At 38.9% G+C, this 10,928-nt stretch overlaps 1 long non-coding RNA gene across 1 annotated transcript in view; it reads left to right on the plus strand.

Annotated features, from left to right (window-relative positions):
• The window catches only part of Nudt12os (nudix (nucleoside diphosphate linked moiety X)-type motif 12, opposite strand), a 28,731-nt gene extending 26,248 nt beyond the window's left edge, over positions 1-2,483 (plus strand). Inside the window, exon 3 of the long non-coding RNA NR_145521.1 lies at positions 2,051-2,483. This is a non-coding gene — a long non-coding RNA (nudix (nucleoside diphosphate linked moiety X)-type motif 12, opposite strand). The remainder of the gene's footprint in view (positions 1-2,050) is intronic.
• Positions 2,484-10,928: the final 8,445 nt, after the last annotated feature.

A 10,928-nucleotide genomic window follows, 5' to 3' on the forward strand; every position in this document is an offset into this window, starting at 1 on the left:
GCATCTGGGTTCTTTCCAGCTTCTGGCTATTATAAATAAGGCTGCTATGAACATAGTGGAGCATGTGTCCTTATTACCAATTGGAACTTCTGGGTCTATTGGGATTTAATAATTTCTAGTTAATTCCCTACAACAGAACTGGTGACCTTCTGGCTGAAGCAGTTAAGAGGCAGTCCATAACCCACAGATCTTTATCACCCTGTTATTGCAACCTGGAAGCATAGTAAGATAAAGTTGAAAGGAGACAGGACTGGAGTTCACCCTTGGAAGACAGGTGTCAGGGAATGCTGGCATGCCTTTGTGGGCCTGAGTATCAGAGGCTTTCCATGGAGATCTTTGGCCAGGCCTGGTGCGAGGGTTCTGGCGAAGGGAACCGAGTGCCGGTGGCAGGGAGGGGAAGTTGCTGCAGTGGTTGGCTCCTCCTTTGTCTCTGCCATACCTTCATGGTTACTCTGTAATTCCATGCCACCCAGGTCGGGCTGGACTGACAAGATGACTAGCCCGTGAGGACTGAGGCAGAGCCTTAGGCAGCCCATTGGGAGAGCTGATCTCTCCCCAAGTATTACCGCTCTTAGGACAAAAGGCTCGGACAAGTAGTTCTGCCACCTCTTTTATTCCCTGGATAGGAATTATATACAGTTTTCAGAATGATTCATGGTTTGACAGCAGGTACTTCTCATTGGCTTGGACTGAGAGCTTGGGAAACCTTATTTGCATGTGGGAGGGCTTGGTGCAGCTACAATGTTATTGATGCCACATATCTCTCTGCAGGGGGGATGTGGGAGGCTGTAGCTACAGGACAGGATCCAGGTGCCCAGGAGGCGTGGCTGAACTCCTTCCATCCCATGCAGGTGGAAATCTTTGCACACCTGGGCTCCGGGGTTCCAGACCTTTGCTGGACTGGGGACCAGGCTGTCTGTGCACAGCCCACCACCCCACAGACCTTCAAGAGATTTGTATGAGCAAGAAGTAAACCTGTGTGTGATAAACTAGGAAGTCAGGCTTGAGCTAGCCCCTTGCCACAGCAGGGTATTTTTAGCAGTACAGAACACAGCAAGATGACCTCCAAACTGAGATCCGGAGGGCCAGTCACAGTGAAATCGTATAGGGGGGGATTCTTTGCCAAAAGTTTTTCCTTATTCAGTAGAACTCTGTCAGGGCCCACTCTGCATTTCCCAACTTGTCAGCACGATGGCCTTTCTTGCTCGCTCTGTTTCTGCAAACACCCCCCCCCTCCTTAAACATGACAGCACCAAATACCAGAATGCAGAGATGACCAGAATAAAGTATGTCACCCTTTGCATGGTGTCCATTCAGGACACCCCTTTATCTTCCAACATACTCCTTTATGCTTTTTTATGGATACCAAGATGCTTCTGTTCACTCTAGTGCTGATTTCATCTGTCTTCTAATTCTTCTTCTTCTTCTTCTTCTTTTTTTTTTTTCAAAACAATTTTCCATTTTCCCCTCTTGGAAGTCCATGGAAATGACTGTCCCGCCCCCCCCCCCCCACACACACATCAATTTACTTTATGCATTTAGTTCCCAAACATCAGTTTATTCTTCTTTACAGATCATTTCTCCACTTTGGCTGTTAGGAGTTAATGTTTTATGAAGCAGCAGCCATGAGGCGAGGAGGAGTTTGACTGATCAGGGACAGGATTAACACTGCTTGAGAGAGCAGCATTCTCTCTGTGTACTCGAGTTAATTGGTGCGGTGATTTAATCACCAAGCTGCCATTCACATCTCCTGTGTATTTTCTGTAAGTCACTTACACTTCATTTTTTTTTTCTTTTTTAGAATGTCTAGGTTGATGAGCATTTAAATGGATTGGTAGCATTTTAAAATGTCCTCAAAGCTGACTGTAGCGTGACATCCATCAGATTCCGTATTCAGTTTTAGTTTAGTTATTTTTGAAGCTTTCAGATGAAAAAAAAAATCTACATTTAATATTCTGCAACAGGTTGTCCCATCACCTTGCCAAAGCCCAGAGGAGTGCAACATATTTTTTTTCCTTCTGAATTTCACTATTCTTTTTTTTTTCCTCAGGATATTTTTGACCCTAGATACTTTTTCCTTTAAATTTGATGGAGCTGTGATCATGCCTCTGACCTCTAGCCTTGAAAGAAGACGAGTTATGCCTCTCAGGAGTGATGCCTCAGGCACTTTGCAAGTCGGCTGGCAGGATTATTTCCCAGGCTGTGAAGTGATGACCTTCTACCGAGAGTGAATGTCTGCAGCGCACGTAAATTCTACCAGCCATGATTGAGAGCCTTAGCTTTGTTACCTGCTCTATGAATCAGAGTCCATTCTTTCTCTACAGCGGATTGGTAATTTAGTGCTGTATTTAAAGCCACATGTTAACACATGTGCACATGTGGGTTAATTTACTGTTGCCCATGATTACATTCTGCTTTCGTGCCTGACATAAGGTCACTTCAGAGGTAAATCTAGAATTTTGGAATAAATGGTTGGAATGAAGCGCCTGGTGACCCGAGGACACCTTACTTATTATTTCTAAACAAAGTGCTCTGTCCTGCCCTTCCCACTGCCCACAACTCTGATTTTAGTATCTCAAAGAGGATTTCTGTTGCTTCCTCAGCTGCCATTACAACAATAATATGTTGCTGATTGCTAAGATATTTTCAGAATACATTAAAAAGAGGAATAACATTTAGAGTGATTAGTGAACACTGTTTGAATCTGCAAGAGAACACTTGTTTTTATTCTCTGAACAGAACTGTCAATCTGAACTCAGTGTATTTACAGACTTTTGAAAAAGATTTAATATTCTATTTCATTTTCTAAGGCATATAATCTTTCTAAAAGCCATGAATATGTATGTATTTATTATATCTATATATCTATATATACACAGATGATAGATAAAATGGATTTTCAGCATTTTCTAATGACTTTTACTGTTGGGGTCAAATGCTTTACCTATTTTAAGTTTTCATGGATGATTCTTGAAAATCTATTTATTGTCAATATACTGTGTATCAAGTTCCAATATAAATTTGACTGACAGGATTGTGGGAAGGCAAGCGTTGTTACTGAAGGTCATGTGACATTCTTGGAAAGCCAGGATGAAGAATGATTGCCTGTTTTAAAAAGAGCTGGTGGTCATATCACATTTCATTTTTGTCTTAGCTCAAAAGTTGTCTGTTGTTGGTAAAAAAAAAAAAATACCTTCAACTTAAAACACACAGAGCTCAACTGGCAGCAAGACTCCAATGTGATACAGCCTATGAATGATCAGGCACCTTGACCTGCAATATTCTTTAAACTATAACTCATTTATTTATTCAAACAACCTGTAAGGAGTTCTTAAAATGTTGGTGGGTAGAACCTGAAGGTCTAACTGGATCATATTCTGTTACCAAATCTTTCCCTTTTCCAGAGTTGAAACTTAGGTGGAGATCAGTTATACAAAATATCTCTAAGTTGTTAAAAACAAATATTTAATCTCCACTAGAGTTATCTACATTGTTTTTTTCACTATTTTTTTTTTTTTTTGCTTATTTTCTTATTTCCTTAGCAAAGGAAATTTGATACATTTGGATACAATTTATTGGCAAACCCTTGGCCTCTGGAACCAGCCAGGCACAGAGAAAAAGTCCCACCTTTGCTCATCCACTAGGATGATGCTGGGACTAATTCAATGCTGGATTTTATTGTATGCTGGCCAGTAGCATCTGCTTCACCTCTACCTGCCCTCCGTCTGCCTCTCATGCTTCATGACAAGTTTTAATTCCACTTAGTTGGGAAAGATTTAAAAAAAAAAAAAACCTATCATAAAATGGTAAGGGAGTGATTACATTTATTTTAAAAAATGCTATCATGAAATCATAGCGTAATTTTATCATTGTGTTTTTGTGATCTCAAATAGGATCGTATATTATAGCTTGATTTGTAAGCCTACTTTTTGGAAGGACATGGAATTATGTAGGGCCAGAATGTAATGGATGATGAAAGTCACCCTGATTTATAGTTTATAAACTCCAGTAATCAGTCTCGGCCTTGCCCTTGGCATTTTGACTAGACCAAAATCATCATTAAGGACTTTCCCCTGGGACTGTTATACTGGCTTTGTAATGGGTCATCTGCCCCCTCCCAGTATGTGTTTACATTTACCTGGTGGAACAGAGCCAAGTGGTCTTTTGAAATCTGCTTGTTCTTCAGTTTTCTAAGCTGTTTAATTACTATTCATTGAATTCAAGAGAGCATGTAGAAGGTCCTTCCTTTTTTAACTGCAATGCCACTAATTAAAATATATTTATATATTCATTTACTTATGTAGTATATATGCATGCACACACACATATATGTGTGTATATATATATATGTATATATATATAATGTTTAAAGCTAAGGTCGTGTATATATATTCTATTCTGTTTATGGAATTAAAAAGTGAAGTGGTAAGTATTTTAACAATATTATTTTATTTTATTATTTAGTTAACAGTAATTATTTTAACAATAAATATTTCTTTTCACATATGTATTTCTGTTGTGAACTCCTAGTCCCATTTATCCACAATTTTAGCAAACTCCACCAGTCCCACTTGCTGTGGATATTAGAGAAATAATTATGTAATTAAAGAGGCAATGATATCTCCACTTACACTTCTTTTGCTAGAAATACCTAACTCTACTGTCTCTCCTCTTACCTGTACATGATCTTGTATACAGCTCACTTTATATCCAAGACTAAGCCATGTGTTTGTTAGCATCTCAGGGAAACAAGTGCATCCTACTGTACATTTCCACCAATGTATTAAAAACTAACATTTCTTCATAGCATACATATTTTCCCATACATTTAAAAAATTTCTTTGAGAGTATTGTAGAATGTGTTTCTATCATATATAGCACTCTTGCCCTACTTTCTCAAGATCTCTTTTTCCTTTCCACATAACTTTGTGTTTTAATTTTTTTTAACTGCCAAGACCAATTTGTGCTAAGTATTCTGTCTTTGTGTGGTCTTCCAGTGGAGTATAGTCAGCTTGCTAGACATTAGAAGCTAAACATTGACAATAGCACCATGTCTAGGGATCAACTTTGTATTCAATTCCCGTCTCTACATAGAAGCTATCTTTTCTGTGGTATCAGTAAGATTAGGAATTCCTTTAAGAAACAGCTATCTTTTCATCTTTACATTTTAAGATGTGTCTAACACTTGTCGTATCCTACACAGTATGTCAGGTTGTAAGGGAAAAAAGAGGAAGGGGGAGGAAGGGGAGGGGAATTTAATAGGTACCTTGTTAAGGGGTAGTAGACAGGGCCCAGGGCTCAATGCTTAAAGGTGCTTGCTGCCAAGGCTGATGACCTGAATTTAATCCTTAGGATTCACGTGTTGGAAGAGAAGAACCTATTTCTACCAGTTGGGCTTTTACCTTTACATATGCACTGTGTCATGTATACTCTCTACCCCCCAAAAAGGAACATACTTAACAAGAAATATAATATAGGCATTTACTGGTAGAAGTGTGATTTTTAATCTACATCTTTGTGGTTCTTGCATGATCAATGGTAAATATTCCAGGAAGGAAACTTCATTAATTACTTACCAGTACTAATCGTTATGTAAATATTTCTTTCTCTTGGCTTAAAAAATTCTTTTTGTATTGACAGCTTCATTGTCGTTATTTAAAAATAGTATTTTTCTCTCATCATACACTTCTGTGCTCTACCCAGCTCCTTGGCCAACAGTTTATGTATATAGATCCAGGCTGTTCTCAGTCCTGGTTAAAGAGGCTTGCTCTTGTGATGGGCCACAGTTAGTAGAGGGAAGCAAAATTGGTCCAAATGCCAAGAAAAAGGAACTGAGTTCTCTGTCTTAAGTGAGGCCCAGACATTCAGTCCCTCTCCCGGGGCTCAAGGAGCACTACAGAGGAGGAGGCTGGAAGAGTGGAAGAGCTGGAGAGTGGGAAGGAATGGTGTGAAATGCTTTCTTCTCAACATGACATGGGTATCAAATACAGGGACTAGCTTTAGTAACCTGCACAGGACCTACACATTGTCAAGTCGGTCTCCTTGCCCCTCCCCCACACCTGCTGAGGACATATTGTCAGCATATAGTTGCTGGATGAGAGAAAATTATTATTGATGATGATGATGATGATATGGCCACTAGTAGCCCATGGTCTAGCGATGGCCTCATACTCATGAAAATACCTGCTGTACTAGCTGGCCTTATAGGCTATGAAAATAATACATGAAACTGGGAGAAAGGAATGTTGTGTATGGAGTTATGTGAAGAGATGGAGGTGGGGGGAGGAGAGGATAGGTATGACTGTATTTTGTTGTATACATATATAGACTTCTCAAACATAAAGGAAAATTAAGGATATTTTCTTTTAGTTTCATATAATACCACAGGACTAGCATATCCTCAAAGTTCTTTTCCAAATGTGTGAGGATAGCCTGGATCATGGGAAATGTATTACGGGTAAGGATAATGTATTCTGATGATATTCAAATTCATTCAGCAAAGTCTAAATAAGTCAGAGCAGATTTGCTGGTTCATCAGTTGTGCTGCCTCTGCATTCTTAGGAGTAAACTGTAACACATTTTACAAAGACTCAATTTCCCCCCACAGGTCACAGATCTAGGTTAAGCCCAAAGAGTGAGTTTCATAATAGATCACTTATTGAAAGTGGAGTGAAGCAATTATGATAGCTCTCTGAAGAAGTATATTGGCTACATGAAACAGTGCATGATGGCGGATTTCTTATTTAATACGTTAGATTTCATTGAAACTTATAGACATCCTCCTGAACTTATACACAGTATTAGAAATAGATACGTGATGGGAAAAATAATCATCAAGGCTCTTAAAAATTAAAATGTAGCATCTTCCAATTATTATTATTTTTTTGATAAGGAATCTTGTTTTGGGGATTTACAGAAACAGATATTTAGCCATTTAAGTCATGAGAGTAATTGTTATTCAGTAGCATATTGATACAACCCATTTTCCATTCTTTTGATAGTTTGATTCTGGGCAAATTTAGTTATAAAGTATATGGGATACTTTTTTTTTTATAGGTAGCACATCTGAAATTTTTCTCATTCTAATGTACTTTTTTATTTAAAAAATTTTATTGGTTATTTTATTTATTTACATTTCAAATGTTATCCCCTTTCCCAGTTTCCCCTCCACAAGCCCCCTATCCGCTCCTCCCTCCCCCTGCCTCTATGAGAGTACTCTACCTGCCCACCCACTCCTGCCTCAGCAGCCTAGCCTACCTCTATCCTGGGTCATCAAGATTCCACAGGACCAAGGGTCTCCCCTCCCAGTGATGCCAGATAAGGCAATCCTTTGCTACATATCCAGCTGGAGCATAGATAGCCCCTGTGTATTCTTTGGTTGGTGACTTAGTCCCTGGGAGCTTTGGGGTGTCTGGTTGGTTGATGTTGCTGTTTTTCCTATGAGGTTACAAATCACTTCAGCTCCTACAGTCCTTGCTTTAACTTTCCCTTTGGGGTCCCCACATTCAGTCCAATGTTTGGCTGTGTATATCTGCATCGGTATTGGTTAGGCTCTGGCAGAGCTTCTCTGGGGACAGCTGTATCAGGCTCCTGTCAGTAAGCACTTCTTGGCATCAGCAATAGTGTCTGGGTTTGGTGTCTAGAATCCCTATGTTGGGCAGACATTGGATGGCCTTTCCATCAGTTTCTGCTCCACTCTTTGTCCCTGCATTTCCTTTTGACAGGAGGAATTCTGGATTAATATTTTTTGAGGTGGGTGATTGGCTCAACTGGGGGCTGTGATTATCCACTGGTTGTGGTTTCTACAGGTTCCAACTCCCCTTTGTTGGGTATTTCAGCTTACGTCCTCCCTGTTGGGTCCTGAGGACCTCTTGGGTCCCTGGCATCTGGGACTTTCTAGTGGCTACCCCTAGTTTCTCCTACCACACTGATACATACCTACTTTCAAACTTCTGACCCTCTGTACTTTTCCCCCATCTCCTTCTATAATGGAATAGAATTGAAGACCCAGAAAAGGACCCACACACCTATGGTCACTTGAGTTTTGACAAAGGAGCTAAAACCATCCAGTGGAAAAAAAGACAACATTTTCAACAAATGGTGCTGGTTCAACTGGTGGTTATCATGTAGAAGAATGTGAATTGATCCATTCCTATCTCCTTGTACAAAGTTCAAGTCCAAGTAGATCAAGGACCTGCACATAAAACCAGATACCATGAATCTAATAGAGGAGAAAGTGGGAGAGAACCTCTAACACATTGGCACAGGGGAAACATTCCTTAATAAAATACCAATGCCTTGTGCTCTAAGATCAAGAGTTCACAAATGGGACCTCATAAAATTGAAAAGCTTCTGTAAGGCGAAGGACACTGTAAATAGGAAAAAAAAAGAATGTCAATTCACAGATTTGGAAAAGATCTTTACCAACCATACATCAGAGAGAGGGCTAATATCCAAAATATACAAAGAACTCAGGAAAGACTCCAGAGAGCCAAATACCCTTATTAAAAACAGGGTACAGAGCGAAACAGAATTCTCAATTTAGGAATCTCAAATGATCCTGAGAAGCACCTAAAGAAATGTTCAACATCCTTAGTCATGAGGGAAACGCAAATCAAAACTACCCTGAGATTCCACCTCACACCAGTGAGAATGACTAAGATCAAAACCTCAGGTGACAGCAGATGCTGGTGAGGATGTGGAGAAAGAGAAACACTCCTTCATTGCTGGTTGGATTGCAAGCTGGTAAATCCCTTTGGAAATCAGTCTGGTATTTCCTCAGAAAATTGGAAATGGTTCTACCTGAGAACCCAGCTATACCACTCCTGGGCATATACCCAAAAGATGCTCCCACAAATAACAAGAACACATGGTCCACTATGTTCATAGAAGCCTTATTTATAATAGCCAGAAGCTGGAAAGAACCCAGATATCTCTCAAAAGAGAAATGGATACAGAAATGTGATACCTTTACACAACAGAGTACTACTCAGCTATTAAAAACAATGATTTAATGAAATTTGCAGGCAAATGGATGGAACTTGAAAATATTCTGAATGAAGTAACCCACTCACAAAAGAAAATACATGGTAGGTACACACTGATAAGTGGATAATAGCTAAAAAGAAGCTCGGAATACCCATCACACAACTCACAGACCCATATGAAACTCAAGAAGAAAGAAGATCACACCAAAGTGTGGATGCTGCAGTCCTACTCAGTAGGGGGAATAGAATTATCTCTGGGAAGTAGAGGGAGAGAGGGATCTGAGAAGGAGAGAGGAGGGGAATGGGAAAAGAGGGGCAGTTCAAATTTCCTTTAAAAAAAGTAAGATCTTTTCATATAACCACCAGAATTTCAATTGTGCATAGTTGAAGGAAAATTAGTCCTTTGAAAGAATCTAATAGTCTAATTCTAAGTGATTGGCTCATGCAGGTAATAAAATTTTGTCAACTTTGCTTATATATTCTTTTAAATTTCTTTGAGTGCTAAACTGAAAATTATAAATATATATCAAATTTTAGTTATTTAAATTAAACTATATTTTGTGACTATTTCTTGAAGTTTAAAAATATTCAAACTTGGAAATATTTAGATCTTGTCAACAATGAATGATTTTTCAAGTCACTATAACCTATCTTTTTAACAAAAACAGTAGCTTATGAGAAATTGCCAATGGTGTTCGAATCTTAATCTAAGAATATGTATTTTCACATGGTAGCTATGTATTTACATTGATAATATCATGACTCATTTTGCATTATCATTGCTCTATATTGTAATTGATTAACTAAGTCATTGGTGGTTGCGAGGGTTTGAGGCCAGAGCTTTCGTACATGCCAAGGACACACTGAATTATACCCCATTCCATATTGCATTCATCCATAAAAGGTATGAGAGACATGCACTGTATATATATTCTGAGTGCATTCCTGTGGCATACTGTGCTGCGGCAATGATATGTTCTAGGTACTGTAGCCATTACTTGCTGTTATATATTTACTATACTCTTATGTGTTCCTGGTTTTAACTTTTCTCAGCTATATGTTTTCATTACCATGAACAAAATCTGTTTTATAAGCTCATATTTTCTATCCCCCATCAGCGAAATAAAAAATGGGTTCTTCAAAGGCAACAAAGGAAATACATTATAGCAATTGTTTTAGTTTTCTTTCTGGCTGCTGTGATAAAATGCCCTGCTAAAAGCAACTTAAGGAAGAAAGGGTTTCTTTGGTTTACGAGCCCAGGTTACAGTTCATCATTGTAAGTAAATCAAGGTAGCAGGAACTTGAAGCAGTTAATCAAATCGCATTCACGGTTAAGTGCAAAGAGCAGTGAAATAATGCTTGCATGCTAGTGTGCAACAACTCTCTCCTCCTTTAGCCCAGAGCCCAGTCCTGAAATGGTGCCACATACATTCAGGGTGCTGTCTTCTTATCTTAATTAATACCATTAAGCAAAATCTCTCACAGGCATGTCCATGGACTAGTGTAATCTACACTATTCTTATTGCATTCCCTTTTGAAAACAGCTGACTCTCCTTTGTGCCAAGTGGGTATTCAAAAGGAAGCAACAGTGATGGAAGTAATGGATTCAGATGAAGAACGTATATTGGTTGAATTCTGTCATTTCTGTTCCCCAGCAGTCTGGTTCCATTGTACACATGTAAAGAACATTTGACTGATAAAGACTTTTAAATCTGCCTGCCTGGGTCCAAGCTTCTTTTGCTATTTATAATGTATGCTTTTGAGGCAATTAATTCACCTGTGCCTCAGCTTTCCTTTCATAAATATTAGGATGGTTAATATTACTCTCCTCAGACAATTAGTATATGGTTTAAAGTGTAAACATGTGAAAAGCACTTGGTTATTTCTTTATCTCTTTATTTGTATGGAGAAGAATACAAGTTCTTGCAATGGAGAGTAGTT

Source organism: Mus musculus, chromosome 17, assembly GCF_000001635.26.
Source record: "Mus musculus strain C57BL/6J chromosome 17, GRCm38.p6 C57BL/6J".
NCBI lineage: Eukaryota > Metazoa > Chordata > Mammalia > Rodentia > Muridae > Mus > Mus musculus.